The following is a 15,788-nucleotide window of genomic DNA, read 5'->3' as shown; positions in this document are numbered from 1 at the left end:
GGCTGGCTGGCTCAGTGGATAGAGCACTGCGCCAGGAGTCTGGAAGACCTGAGCTCAAATCCATTCTCAGACTCTCCCCATCTATGACGTTGAGCAGTCACTTAATCTGTCAGCCTCAGTTTCCTCAACTGTAAAATGGGCATAGGAATAGCACCTACTTCACAGGGTTCACAGGTCTCTCCAATGAGAGAATATTTGTCAAAAGTGCTTAGCCCAGTACCTAGCCCATAGTAGATGCTTTAGTAGGATGCCATAGGAAGATGCCCTTTCCTACTACATGCCTCATGATAAATATTTTAAGTAAATACTTTATAAGTATTAAGTAAATTTAGCAAATTAAGTAAATATTTTAGAAATATTATCTAATTTGATTCTTACAACAACTCTGGGGGGCAGGTGTTATTTTCCCTGTTTTACAAATGAGGAAACTGAGGCAGGGAGAGTGACTTCCTCAAGGTATGTGTCTAAGCAGGGACTTAAACTCAGATCTACCTGATTTAAGGCCCAGAGATTGCTCTGCACTGAATCACCTGACTGCCTCTACAGAAACCTATGGATTCTTTTTTCAGAATAGTAGTTTTAAATGCATAAAACAAAATACAGAAGATTACAAAGGAAAACAAAAGTTAGTGAAAATAAAGATGTACTTTCTTTTCCCCACTCAAGTTCACAGACTCCCTGAAATCTACAGGCTCCCAATGTCTATGGAGCCCAGGTTAAGAACCCCCTGATCTCTGGAGAGCCAGACACAAGGAGGAGCAGCATTGCGGGCAGGAAGCAGCGGCTGGCAGCAGAGAAGGCGCTGATCTGTCCAAGAGTTAGAAAGACTTAGGTCCAAGTCTTTCCTCAGACACCTATGGACCCAGTGACCCTGGGAAGTCGCATATTCTCTCAGGGCCCAAAGGCAACTTTCTAACACTATAAATCGCAAAGCATGGGCTGATCTGTATTGGTACAGAGAATTTCTTATCAGAAGCACCTTAGATGAAATCAGTCAGCAACACTTAAAAAAAAAAAGCCAGCTTCCCGAGTGCATTTAAAATGGATTAAATTTACAAGAATTCAATACAAACACAGCTTCCTGGGAACACATGTATTTAGCAAAGTGAGCCACATCTGATCATGGGAACTTGTTTCAAATAAAATAATATACGTAAAGCACTTTGCAAACTTTAAAATCCTTTATAAATATTAGCTATTATTATTTATGGGCAGTGGATAGATACTGGGCTTAGAATCAGGAAGACTCATCTTCCTGAGTTCAAATCTAGTCCCAGACACTTACTAGTTGTGTGACCCTGGGCAAGTCACTTAACCCTGTTTGCCTCAGTTTCCTCATTTGTAAAATGAATTTGAGAAGGAAATGGCAAACCACTCCAGCGTCTTTGCCAAGAAAACCCCAAAATGGGATCACAAAGAGACAGACACAACTGAAATGACGGAATGATAAAACAAATTATTATTTAGGGTGACTTCATCTCTTAATTAGATAGGTACTTCTATTTCCTACAATCTCCAGGCAGGAGAACTCAACTCCAGGAGGAACAAGAAGCCAAGAATATCCCAGGGCTTTCTGCCCAACAGAATATAGAAGTACTACAGGCAGCCACCCATATATGCTTTTGTCTATGGCTGAACTCTCCTGGACAGAACCATTTCTATTCTCTATGGGTGGTTTCTGGCACTTAAAAACAGGAAGTTGTCTTAAAGTACTTTAGGGTGTGGCTGTACCCAGTCAACACCTCCTTACAGATGCCAGTGCAGCAAAGAAAAAGGTCTAAATTATATCAATGAGAACAATGCTTCTCAGCTGGACTTTCTCAGTTTATTTTCTCTTTTTATCCTGGGACAAGGAGAAGGCTAAAAATGGGTACAGGCGGAAGAATTCTATCGCCTGTCATCTGGCTTTCAATGCCCTTGTTTTTGTATTAATCTAGTCACACGTGTGTTGGTGCTTGCCTTTACCTGTGGAAAACAAGATCATAGCTAGAAACCTGTAGGCACAGCCCTACCTTTTTTTTCCTAGTTCACCCTCTCCTTTGTATAGTGAAAAAGATGGGTATTTTGATTGATCACCCCCAGCTTGAAAAGCTATCACTCCCAATCCATCAGATGGTCAGTCTTACAATCAACAACATTTAACCAGTGTTCATTGTGCAAGAACTGGGCTGGGAGCCTATGGACTGATAATATAGAAAGAAAATGCACTCACTGCCCTCAAGGACTTCCATAATCTAAATAAAACACAACCAGAGATGGAAAAAAAAAGACACCCCAGAGAAACATGAATAAATGTAGATTAGTGTGCTACGACCTATGCCCCTGAATAATGAGATGTAACACAAGTAGGTAAGTTTCTGGAGGTGTGGAAGGGGCTTTAAAACATTTCCACATCCACATTCCACATCCTATTCAAGGCCAAAAGACCCTCCTTAGAGAAGCTACTGGCTGTCTTAGTAGATTAGTCTAAGTTCACCCTCTTGCTTCAGACCTCTCCGGGTCATATACCCTGCTTTCCACATCTGTCTGTCTGAGCTCCAGCCCACCAATTAAGACTAGCCTCACTTAACTCAGTAGCTCCTAACTGCTGAATGAACACTTAAGACAGCTGGCACACCCTTGACTGGCTGGCTCTCGTTAACACACTTCAGGCAAGCCCCAAATAATCCCGTTAGATGGAGCAAAGAAACACTTCACTCACACTACATAGCATCTCCCCAGTGGGACAGTCTTTGCCTTTTAGCTGAGGATCTGAGACATTGAGAAATTAAGTAACAGCTTGTTAGGGATGTTTCCTGGCTCCCAGCCCAGTGCAATGACCTGTTAGACCACACTGCCTTCCTCTTAAGACACCCCAAGTGGACCAGAAAATGCCACAACTCACTCTCTTCCAGGTGCCTGTGATCTCTCCATCTATCATCTGGGCAGAGACAGAAAAGCTCATGAAAGGGAAAGTGGCTGTGGCAGCTTCTTGATCCTGGCAGGCCTGATTGGGGTTTTCAGGCAGTTAGTTAGTCCGTCAGTCAATAAGCATTTATTGAGCGCTTACCGAGTTATGTGCCGGGCACTGTACTAAGTATAGCCACACATGTGAAGTTTGGGTCGGCGGTCTCACAACCTTAGACATCATTGGCAGCTGTTATTGTTTTCACAGACCCAAAAAAATCTGACAGTACTGACCCAATGCTTTCTCTTCTAGGCTGCTTGTGGCTTTACACTCTCTCCTCTGATCCTTACGGGCCCATGCATTTTGACAGAAACATTTTTTTATACCCAAAAGTAGTAATAAGAAAAACTGTCGTTACCATCATTTTAAAAATATTTTCTGCATGATACTTTTTGTTAAGAATTTAGACAGTCCACTAATATTCAGTCTTCTGGTAGAAGAAAACCTAAATGTGAATTCAGAAGATCTGGGTTCTAATACCAGTTTTATCACCTGTTAACTGTGTGACCTTGGGTAAGTAACTTCTCTGGACCTCGGTATGGGGATATGGACTAGATGACTATAATTGTATGATCTCTACGGTTCCTGGTGCATAGACAGCAGGCCTCATAGGCAAGGTTTATGTGCTTTGAGGCCTCCAAATCCTAGTTAAAGGCAGCTAAGTGGTACTTTTAAATACAGCTGGGTCTGGAATCCGGACGACCTGAGTTCAAATCCAGCCTCAGACACTAACTAGCCACATGACCTGGGCAAAGTAAGTCACTTAATCATGTCTGCTTCAGTTTCCTCAAACTGTAAAATGAAGATAATAATTAAGCACCTACCTCCTGGCTGTTCTGAGGATCAAAAGAGCAAAGCAAGTACTCGGCAGAGTCTGCCACACAGTATGCACTTAAATGCTTTCAGTTCTCCCTTCTTCCCTGCTTCTTCTGATTGTAGCAAGGCCCCTCTTGTTGCCCACACTTAAGACTATACATGGCAGAACACCTGCAGATCTGCATTTGTAGAGTGAGTTTCCTTACCAATGGAAATCAGGTCCAGACAAAAAACATTCTAGAACTGTAAGAAGAACCAAAGATTCAGGGATCCAGCCCCATTAAGTCAATTTTTATGCTAATCAACAACAAAAGTAGTAGCATTTCCAGGATAAGGCCTATTAGGAGCACACATCCATTCTCACAATAGATTGGTTGGGGTGTGGGGGATGAGTGCCTGTAGCTAGCTTTTATGTACAACTTTAAGGTTTGCAAAGCATTTTACATACATTAACTCATTCTATCTTGTAAGGGAGGTGTTACTGTGTTTACAGACGAGGAAACTGAGGCATTTGGAGGTTAAGTGAATTGCCCTTAGGTCACACAGCTACTAGGAAAGATTTGAACTCAAGTCTTCTGACACCAAGTCCTAAGCACTACCCACTACACCCACAAAACAGTAAAAAAGGTGAAGTTTGACTTTGGTGCTTCCTTACCTCTTTCTGACCCCTCCCCATCACTGCAGAGTATGTTCCATCTGTACCCCCATCATTTCTTCCTTCACTTAGTTTAGGTCTCCTTCTCTTTGCTCTCAGTAGTAAATACCTAGTAATGTCTAATGTCCCAGTCCAGGGGACATTTCCATTTTAATAGGGAATTATTAAGATCCAAAGCCAAGAATCCCTAAGGTAGAATTTCAGAGGGGAGTGGGGGAGATCACTCTTTTCAATCACAAGGTTTTCTGCTTCCTTTACATTGGGGCAGATAATAACTCCTAACATTGAAAAGCCCCTAGAGCGACACAGAGTTAAATCTCTAGTGAAATGGGCAGAAGATGATTGGCACGTGTTTGGATTTCTCTTCCCTTTCCTTGCTTTAGACTTGGGATAAAAAGTTTCTGGCAAAGAAATTCACAAGGAGAATTAATCGGTTTATGGCTAGAGGTCTTGGTGCTGGCTTGTGAAGAAGAGCTTGTTTCCACAAATTCCATTTCTTTGGAACAGGATTTAATCAGAACAAGGGGGAGTGAGCTTCTCTTCCCTCTGGAGCCCACCCAGCTCATCGCCACTTCCAAGGATGCCAGAGTCAATCTGCTCCCCGAGGGCTCAGGTAGAAGGAACCACACACACCAACATAGCTTCTGGGTCAAGAATTCAGAGCCAGGTTACATACACTGAGCTTTGCCTATGCAGGGCAAAGAACTGACAGGAATTTTTCTTCCAAGACCAGCTTCTCCCCGTGGGGACTGTCAATTAGAGCATGTGTTGCAATGTTGCAATAATTAGAAGAAAGATAGCAAAGGCAAAGGACAGCTGGCGTGTGAGTCACTCTCGAGTCTTTCCAGACCCAAACTGACTAGTTTTGTCCATAGCTCGGAAGAGAGGGCTGAAGGTGTGCTGCGAAGGGGGTGGGGTGGTGGGGAGGGAAGAGAAAAGGTGAAGCCTTGTCCCGAGACTAGCATTCCACACCTCGGGATGCCACCAACCGGCCTAGTGTTAATTGGAGTCCACAGGAGACAGATATCTTCTCTCCTTACCTTCCCCCCACCCCCACCCCCTATGCCATTTTCTTCCGGTTTTAAGTATTGGAGTAATAAAGAGTTAATAAAACCCCATCCCCTGAACTCTGTGCCAAAAGTAGATTAAGAAAACAAAGTGAAATATTTACACAGCATTTGCTTCTGAGGACCTCAAACTTTGCTACCCAGCACCAAACACAGCCTTTCTTTTCCTTGTAGAAATGGGAAAACTGAGGTACCATTTTTCCCCCTCGTAGATGGGTAGGACTTGGCGCTCTTAGCTAACTTCACCTTTTCTATTTATGGCACCTCTTTTTCCTCAGGTTTAAAGCTTCAAAACTATTGACTTTCCCCTTTCATTCATCCCTTATCTCTCTCAGTTTTTTTCTTTGAAATCTCTACTACTCAGTTTCTTTCCAATTCTGTCTCACACCTGGATTGTAGAAACAACCTTCTGGCTTCCTCTCCTCCAGTCCCTCCCCCAGTTCCAAATCATCCTTATATACACTAACACATGAATCTTCCAAAACACTAATCTCGTCCTCACTCCACTGCTCAGAAAATCTTTGATGCCTTCCAAATGCATAAAAGATAGAGCCCACATTTTATCCTAGCACATAAAACTCTCCATATTCTGGTCCCACTTTGCTAATACAACTGTGTTTATTCCTCACTACTTCCCAACAGGAACCCCCTCTTCCAGCTTTCCCCAGAAAAGAAACTTCTAATTTCCAATTCTAATCCTCCATTCTTACTTCATGCCACTCACTTTTCCTGAAGAGAATGCTGTTTTCCTTTCTCTCCACTGTCCCCTAACCTACCAATCCTTCAACAGCCGGCTCAAGTCCACCTTATCCAGGAGATCTCCTGGAGAACTTCAATCCATATTGATCTTTCCCTAACCGAATTCCTATTCACTGTCTCAGTCACTCTTCTGGGCACTGGCCCATCCTATTCATCACCTTTTTATCTGTGTATTACTAGTCTTCCAAGTTAGGAGCAAAGTTCGCACAGCATAGGGAGTATGTCTTCATGCAGCTATGGGAGCCATCCGTTAGCATCTAGCACAATATGTGACATATAGTTGGTGTATAGTAAACACTTGTCAAATGAATGAATGAATCGAGTCAAAAGTGCATTCAATAAATCTACCTCAAAAGCCTGTATTCTTTCATTCTTTAGGCTAGATCATCGTCTCTGGCAGCAAGAAAATATGCATATTAAAAACAACTAAGAGCTACAGTGTCTATGGACAGAGATCATGGGTAAAATCCAAAGAAGAATCAATATTTAGACTGTCAGCAGAAAAGGGACTTTGAGGATAGAGCTGTGAAACCAAAGGCAAAGGAGCACATTTCTGTTTCTCCCTTCTCAGTAGTAATTGTGTTTCTACCATTTCAAGTCAGAACAGGTGCTGGTTTATGGAGGATAATGGATCTCTCCTCTGCATCTTCCTCCCTTCCTTCCTTTTCTGCTTTCCCCCAAAATCATGCTGAGTAAACCTGGTGGTGTATTTTCTGTCATCACCTTGTTAAACTCCCAGGGCTGGAAAAATAGTCAGCAGAAAACCCCTGGCTGAACGTCCCGCTTACCTGTTTTTAGACAGCCAGGATGTTCTCGCTTTGATAGGCCTGGCACAGCTCTCTTGGAAACCCACCTTTTTATCTCACTCAGGATGTATGGATGAATAGAAGGGAGTCTGCCCTTCTCTCCCACCACCCACCTCCTGCTTTATTGATTTATCTGTGGAAAGGGTCTGAGGGATTTCTCCGAAGGCTGTCAGAGGACATCTTGTTGGTGCCATAAAGCTAGCAATGAGGTGTTCCCTGCCCCCGGCAGGAGAGAAGGGAGAGTGGGAAATGGATGGCTTTGCTCTACCACATCTGGCTTGGGAAGACAACAGCAATTAGAGCGGAAGCCAGTAAATGGCGAATGTCTACTTTCTGTAGCCTGGTCATTTCAGTTTCCCCATATCTATGGTAAGAGGAATGAACACTAAGGAGAAACATGAAAAATAATTGTTGATGGGGCTGAGTTCCACATGCCAGTGGCCAAATATTATTACATTAGGAGAGGGAGCTATTCTGAGACCCCCAGATAAACGGGGGGCTGGTGGGGGTGGGGGGAAGCAGAAGAAATCCTGTCAGAGATAAGCCTCTATTCAGTTTTAAAATTGTGCTTCCTATAGTGCATATCTTACCATGTCAACTCCCATTTCCCTCCAATTCAGTCAACTTCAATGGCTCCCTAGAACTTCTAAGAGCAAACAGAAAATTTTCTATTTGGCATTCAATGCCGTTTATAACCTGGCCCCCTCTTACCTTTCCAGTCTTCTTATACATTACTTACCCCCACAGACTCTGTGATCCAGTGACACTGGTCTCCCTGCTGGTTCTTGAACAAGACACTTCTTACCAGCTTTTTCTGGCTGTCCCTCATGTCTGAAATGTTCTCTCTCTTCATTGCTACTCCCTGACCTCCTTAAAGTCCCAGCTAAAATCCTACCTTCTACAAGATGCTTTTTCTAATCCTCTTTAATTCTAATGCCTGCCCCTTGAAATCATCTCCAATCTGTTATATACATATATATATCATATATATCATATATATGTATGTATATAGGTACAATTATGTGCAAGATATCTATCCATCCCTCCATCTTTCTATCCACCTATCCATCCATCCATCCATCCATCTCTCTCTCTCCATCTATCTATCCATTCATCCATCTATCCATCCACCCTCCCCCCTCCTGTTTGTACATAATTGCTTGTTTGTTATCTCCCCCATTAGCCTGTGAACTCCCCGAGGGCAGGGATGTCTTTTGCCTTTCTTTGCATCCCCAGTGCTTGGCCCAGTGCCTGGCACATAGTGGCACTTGATAAACTCTTGCTGACTAAGATGCTTAGCCATCTCCATGGTCTAGCTATTTCCAACTTACTACCAGAATGTTCCCTCTAAAAAGACTGCTTGGATGGCACCACCCTAAAACTACAAGAGGACTCACCAAAGACAACTTAGGGCTACACTACTGGCTAGGTCCTTTTTTTCTCAGAAAGCAGGCTTTATCACCATTTAATAGACCTGGTATGACTCCAGAAACTTTTATTTGTCATAATCACAGTCACTGTCAATAAACATTTATCAAACACCTACTATGTGCCTGGCACTGTGAGGGGGTGTGTGTGTGTGTGTGTGTGTGTGTGTGTGTGTGTGTGTGTGTGTGTGTGTGTGTGTGTGTGTGTGTGTGTGTGTGTGTGTGTCCTCACTAAATACCTTCTGTTGGGGGGTGGGGGGGGCAGTGATGGCTATGATAAAGTATATGAGGACATTCTGGTAACTTGCTCCACCTAGTAATTTACTCCATCAAGCCTATTAATGAAATATAGAGCCTTAGCTATGTGAAGAAGGAAAGGTCAAATGTAAAAGTTACCCCAGCAATTGGTGCCTCCCTTTTAAAGACCCCTGAGTCTTTAAAATGAATAACTCTGGAATTCCCGGTCTTCAGTAAACAGACACTGCTTTTTTGTAGAGTTTGAGACAATGTGGCACAGTGGATAGAGAGCTGAGAGCACTGTGAGGAAGACCTGCCTTCAATCCCAGCTGGTCCTGTGACCTTGAGAAAGTTACCTAGCCTTTAAATGTCCTTGACAACTGACTATAAATTTCAGAGCAGGTGCCATTGTGCATTGATAGAAGGAGGTCTTCACTATGGAGCTCCACAGGTGAATCATAGCTTCAGTTAAGAAAAAAAAAAACTCCAGCTCTTAACAAAGTACCTGATAAATGGCAGGCTTGGGATAAATGTTTGTTATTTATAGAATAATAACTAATATTCATAGAGCACTTTAAGGTGTGTTCAGGCAGTATTGCATAACAGGGGTGTGGGGGTGTGGACTTGTATTCAAGTCCTGGGTCTGATACTAGCCATGACCATAGTCAAGTCATTCAGTCCCCTGAGCCTGAGAGTCAGAAGTATGGATGATGCCCCAGTTAGGAAAAAATGTAATCAGGAAATATTTAACAAAATAAATAAAAATACAATAAAATATAGACAACAGTACATTTAAAACTAAGTTAATATGCAGTCTACAGCTATCCTTATGTATAGCCCCAGTTTCAATTTGAGTTTGACACCACTGCTCTAAGTTACAGATGGGCTGTATCTCTGGATAGTGGTGGAGTCAATAAAATCATATCAATAAAATCATAGATCCCTCATTGTGCTGGAAGTCAAGTTTGCAAATTACCCCACTTGGGCTTCATTTCACAGATGATGTGACTGAGGCTCAGAGAGCTTAAGGGATCTGCCCATGGTTGCAGAGCTAACTAGTGTCAAAGGCAGGATACATATCCAGCTCTTTCCCCTTTAACTAAAAGTAATAGTTGTCCTTCACATAGTAGTATAATAAGTTTGCAAAGCACTTTGCTCAAAGCAGTCCAATGAGGTATGTGGTATGATTATTTTACAGATGAGAAATTGGATACTTGGAGGAGTTAAGTGATTTTATTAAGGCTGGGATTCAAACCCAGATCTTCTGACTCTGAATCCAGTGGGTTTTTTTTTTCAATTTGAAACAACTAAAATTATTTGAAATAGCTGAAGTTCATCCAACAGTGTGGGATAATTTGCCATTTCTGGACCAACTCTACCCAGAAAATCTACAAGTTGTAGAACACAGTTTTTTGTTAAAGGTACCAGAGCAGGAAGGCCCTTGAGGTGATCTTATTTTAAAAATCCCTCATTAAATAAAAGAGAGAACAGAAGCAGAAGAAAGTTAGAAGGCTTGCCCTGTGGCCAGAGTGGCCAGAGTTCTGGGATGCCAGGCACACCAATGATTTCCCACCTTGGTTTCGCAATAATCGTCTCACAGGATGCTATGAGGTATCTTTCTTCTGGTAATTACTTCCTATTTATCCTGTATGAAAGTTGTTTTGTATATATTTGTTTGCAGGTCATCTCCCCCATTAGATTGTAACCTCCTTGAAGGTAGGCACTGTCTTTTACCTCTTTTTGTATTCCCATGGCTCAGCACAATGTCTGGCACTACAGTGCCTAATAAGTGTCTATTGATAATTAAATTGATAAACATTAAATTTACTAAACCACATACTCTATAGCATTTTGGCTTCTCCCTAAAGGGTACAAATAACTAAGCTCCCTTCCAGAGAGCTAAGGGGTGCAGTGGAGGCAGACCTGAGGTCAAACGTGACTTCAGACCCTTATGAGCTGTGTGACCCAAGCATACCACTTAATCTCAGTTTCCTCAAATGTGAAATGGGAAGTATAACAACACCTTCCTCCCACAGTTGTTGTGAAGATCAAATGGATAAAATGTAAGCAGTGTCTAGCACACAGTAGGTGCTTAATAAACGCTTGTTCTCATCCCCTATTCAGCTCTAGATCTATGAATATATCATCAATATAGTTTGGATTTGAACTTCTGACTAGGCAACGGTCCCTTCTTTGATGGTACTATCCTCCATCCCAGGTTGGGTTTTGAGACTGAATAGTGATCTGACATGCTGCAAGTCACAGAGAAAAATAAATCTTAAACTTAAATTCTATAAAAATTCAGGAATCCTAATTCTCTGTCCAACGACTAAAACTATAATAAGTCGACATCTGTTTTAAAATACAAGAATAATAAACACATAAAATAATACAAATAAATGAAACTAATAAAAATAATAAAAGATGATCAAAGTCTTCCCAAGGGAAATGATCCAATAAACAATCACTGCACGTGTCCCCTAATTTCAATGGAACATGAATAAACCTTGAAGGGATTCTAGATCCAAGACTCCATACTTCCTTCTTAATCAGCCATACAGACACAATGGAGGCTACAGAATCATAGACTTTTAGAGGTTGAAGGGCCCTCAGAGGCCATCTAGTCAACACTCTCATTTTGCAGGAAACTGAGACTCTGAGAAATTAAATGGTTAACCCATGGTCAAATATGGAGTATCAGGTAGAATTTGACCCACATCTTCTGACTCTAGAGCCAGTGAGTGGTCCTTTCACTGTATCAATGCTACCTGGAACCTCACTTCCCTTCAAATCCCTCTCCCCCAAAACACCATCTTCAGGCTATAGGATCTGCCTTGAGCACAAGCCACACCAGCACCTGGCCTCACTGAGATAGAGGGAGGTGGAGTAAATGGAGGTGGAGAACAGAAGAGTCATTTACATAGTTAACACCTACTGCTGCTAAGTGGCCCAGAAGTTGCAATCAATCACTCAAAAAATATTTGCTTTGCCAGATATTCCCAGTTTCTTCCCTACCATTTTGTAGAGAATGTAACCATGAGGTTGTTGAAAAATTACTCAAGTCAGGTCATATAGATGGCAGTAAAGGCCTTAGCGAACAAGGGTCAGAGATGATAGACTGGCAAATGACTGGTCAAGGCTGACTAGGCAGGCCAGTTTGGTTAATTCAAATATATAAGAACAATAAAGAGGTGGCTGGGAAAATCTTTCAGTATTCGCTTGCTATTTTTCTCAAATTACAACAAAAAGGCTTTTGGGTTCAACTCAATTTATTCCATTTGTCATTTGTATTATGCTATTTTCTAAGAGTGGGAGAAACTCAGAGTAATTTCTACCCAAGATGCACAAAGAGTAAAAATAAACATTCAAGGAGGGAGTAAATAGTATAGTCCGGGGTGCTGTATGTGGGGTCAGAGAACCCGAGTTCCAAGTTCCATCTTTCACTACCTGTGTGGCCTTGGGTTAGTCAGCGGAGGTCTCCGGACTTCCACTTTCAACATCTCTAAAATGAAGCAGTAGGACTCAATAACCACTGAAGTCCCTTCTAGCTATGATCCCATCATCCTAAGACTGGAGGTCTGCAAAAGGTAAAATTCAAGATAACCTGAAAGACAGAAAGGAAGTACAAAAGAAACATCTATGGGGATACTTTGTCACTTCTCCCTATTCAAATGGGGGCAATCCTCTGGGGCACCAAGTAGGAGAAGGCGTCTGGTCTAATGGATAAGACCAGGACCCCTCACTTCAGTTTTCCAGTTTGTCTTCTGAAATGCTGTACAACCCAGGCCCTTGACTAATTACTTACGTTTTCTGAATCAGTTTCTCTAGCAGGGACAATAACAAAAGAATGCCTGACTTCTTCCTAGCTAGCTTGCAGCAACTAATGAGAGAACCTCCAGGAGCTCCATAGAGCTCCTAGAAATGAAAGCACTTTTAAAATAACTAGGCCTTATCAGTATCATTCTGTGATGCAGTTAGATGTCAATACAAAAAAAAAATATGAGAGAAACATGAAGATGCAAAATATAATTCCTATTGGTAATAAATAGTTATATTTTCAGGACCAGCTTAATGTTCGACTCTGTAGCAAATTTTAACTGTCCATTGTAGTTTTGGGCCTGGTTTGGATTCAAAGGGGGAGGGACTGGTAACTGTCTGTGACCAAATGATTTTTAGCAGTTCAGATTTCATAATCAGATGATCCACACAGTCTAAATTTATATTTATCATCTCTCCCTTTTATTTGTTTGGTTTACAATATTTAACCAGAAGCACAATGAAGTGTTTTCTCTCATTTACAATGTTATCCTGGTCTATTAAACTGTGATGCAGAAATCATTATGCTGATGAACAGGCTACTTAACAATGCAAATTTCACTAGTGAACAGACCAGAGAGATAGGGATGCTTGGAGTACACTATCAAAAGCTAATTTAATTACACAGCTATTCACTAGGCAAAGCCGAGCAATTTTTAGCTTACTGTTCTGGTAAATATTATGTGAAAACTAATTCTGGTTTGGAGTTTTAAAATATGCTTAGCATCTCAGAGAGAGAGAGAGAGAGAGAGAGAGAGAGAGAGAGACTGACTGGATCCATGAGCCAGAAAGTTGGACAAATAATGTACTGGAAAGTGTGTCATCTTGCAGCTACAACTGGCACTTGTTTCACCTACAGTTTTTGTGTCTATTTTAAACAAACACCTTGAAAGCACTTTCATTTTTGTAAAGACAAATTTAAAAACACTAAAAACACAGCCTCCCTTTCTACTGGCTCTATGTACTAGGCCCTCTGCACCAATCTATCAGACTAAGTCCCCAAGACCAGCTCTCTGGGCTACAGAGCAGGTTCCTTGGATGACGTCGATAAATAAACCAGGTCCAGATACAATAAGGTTTGGCAACAACCCCCCACCCCCACCCTCCCCAGGCTGTATCCACCCCTCGCAGAGTGACCGAAGAGGAAGCGGCATCATTAGTTTCATTTCATTTCCTTTCGTAATAGAGGCAGGAAAAACAGCAAATATACTAAGACAATTATCAGGGTTTCGGATAACACCAGCGAGAGGAAAGCCTGCTCCCTACGACTAGGTCAAATGACATCACTGGGAAATTAACTACCAAGTGCAAAAGTAACTTTGCTGTCCCGGCGCTGCCATTTATTTATCTGCCAGGAGGGCAGATTTCACTCTCTGAAGCTGAAACAGGAACTAGCATGCATCCCTATTGCTTTAAAAAAAAAAAGTCTATAAATAACACAGGATCAGCAAAATTATGCAAAATATCCTGCTAGAAAGAAGAATAAATGTAAACTCAAACCACTTACGAACGACTCAGGCTGCCAACTTAATCTGATTCTACGACGGCTGTAAACATGTTGTACTTTTGGAACCTGACGCGATTCGCATTAGCACGGATGCCGTCACAAGGAAGGGAAAAAAAAAAGCCCCCACCCCCACCCCCACCCTGAGCAGCAGCAGCAATACGCCATACACACACACACACACACACACACACACACACACACGCACGCACACGCGGAAAACAAGACAAAACAAAACACGGCGACGTGACGTGACGCGACGAGGGGTGTGCAGTACTGCTCAGGAATCCAAGATTGACCTGCGGCCGCTACAACCCGGGCTCAGCGCTCGCACACCCCAAGTGTTTTGACTACGGGCACTTGTTAAACACCGACGTTCAGGTCCTACCAGTTGGACACCAGAAGTTCACAAAACTGATCCCGAGCCAAGAGCAACATCAGCGCAGAAAACCAAAACGGCCGCCTGGCCGCGTGTGCATGTGTTAACTGTTTGTGCAAGCCCGAGTTTAACTGAGTAACAAGATTAAAAAAAAAACAAACCAAACCGCAAAACATTGAAGTAACAAAAGAGTCCCTTACCACCGACTAAGAGATGTAAACGAAGTCAGATAAAAGATTAATTTCAACTTACTCCTTTTTTTGGGGGGGAGGTGGAGTGGGGAAGGGACAGATGTCACATGACGGGTTGTGGTTATTAGCAGAAGGAACTGGGTGCTCCCTGAAACATCTTTTTCGAAGAGATTTACTTGTGATATCCTGCAAATATAGTCACACAAGAGGCTGGCTTTGCAAGCCTGGAAAGTGGCCAGGGGTTACTGGAAGAAGACATTCCATAAGAAAGAAAAGGAATTTATGGGGTGAATTTTCCAAGAAACCAAAAGGGTTATCCAAGAGTAGCGCTTTGCTTCACAACCTATTAAGGTCACTGAAGGGAGCTAGGCAGCAAACAGCCTGGAGAGCTGGGTGTCCACTGAGTCATTTCTGACCTACAACAAATCTGGTCCAAGGCTTCCCCTTTCCCTTGCTATTAAAGGGCTCAAAGGAACAGCGCTTCTCTTCACTCAAGATTACTGTTCTTTGCTTCTCTACCAATGAAAGAATTTTAAAAATTTTTCCCTGGCAAAGAGAAAATAAAATACAAAAGATACTTAGATCCCTTGTTTTTGCTTTGAGGTTTAGTCTCATTTTCCCTGAGAATTCATCAATCCCTTTTGGGAGTCCAGTTTGGGGAGGGACTCAAGTACTAGGAAAATGACCTTCACATTGTGTCTCTGGGCTGGAAAGAGAGTAGGAGAGGGGTGTGAATTGCTGATTGGATCTAAACTTAAATCTTCCTAAATAAAAACCCAAGTGTCTTTAGGTATGGGCACAAAAGATTTGCACTCCAAGGAGAATTTTGGAGAAAAATAATGAGCAAGTGGAAATCAGGTAGGTTAAAAACCAAACTGTAATTGCAGGCTAAATTCCCCCTTTTTTTCTACCAAGGGCAAAGGAGAGTGAATTTGGCTCCCCTGAGTCCTGGGGTCACTAGTATCAATACTCCATTAATATTAACTTAGGCTGCCTCTGCACTTTTCCTCCCAAACCAACCCAAATTTTATTACATGCTATATATAGGAATCGTTTCACTTGCCTCTGAAACAGAGCCACCCTGGAGTGAACTACAACAGCTGTCTGACAGCACACAGAATAGCAAAGGAAAACTATTGCATCCAACCACAAGGATTGGGAGGGGGAGGGACTGAAGAAATGAG

The 15,788-nt window shown here is 42.2% G+C and overlaps 1 protein-coding gene across 4 annotated transcripts in view; it reads right to left on the bottom strand.

The window, feature by feature from the left end:
- The window catches only part of ATXN7L1 (ataxin 7 like 1), a 258,733-nt gene that overhangs the window by 66,378 nt on the left and 176,567 nt on the right, over window positions 1–15,788 (bottom strand). Inside the window, exon 1 of one of the 4 annotated variants that reach the window (XM_036760139.1) lies at window positions 14,038–14,091. The exons of the other annotated variants lie outside the window; for them this stretch is intronic. The gene's annotated coding sequence lies outside the window, so the exon portion shown is untranslated. Of the gene's footprint in view, window positions 1–14,037; window positions 14,092–15,788 lie in introns of those variants that run through there. 4 annotated transcript variants of the gene reach the window in all.

The sequence above is a fragment of the Trichosurus vulpecula genome, chromosome 5, assembly GCF_011100635.1.
Source record: "Trichosurus vulpecula isolate mTriVul1 chromosome 5, mTriVul1.pri, whole genome shotgun sequence".
In the NCBI taxonomy this organism is placed as follows: Eukaryota; Metazoa; Chordata; class Mammalia; order Diprotodontia; family Phalangeridae; genus Trichosurus; species Trichosurus vulpecula.
This window is presented reverse-complemented; position numbering and strand designations above follow the sequence as displayed.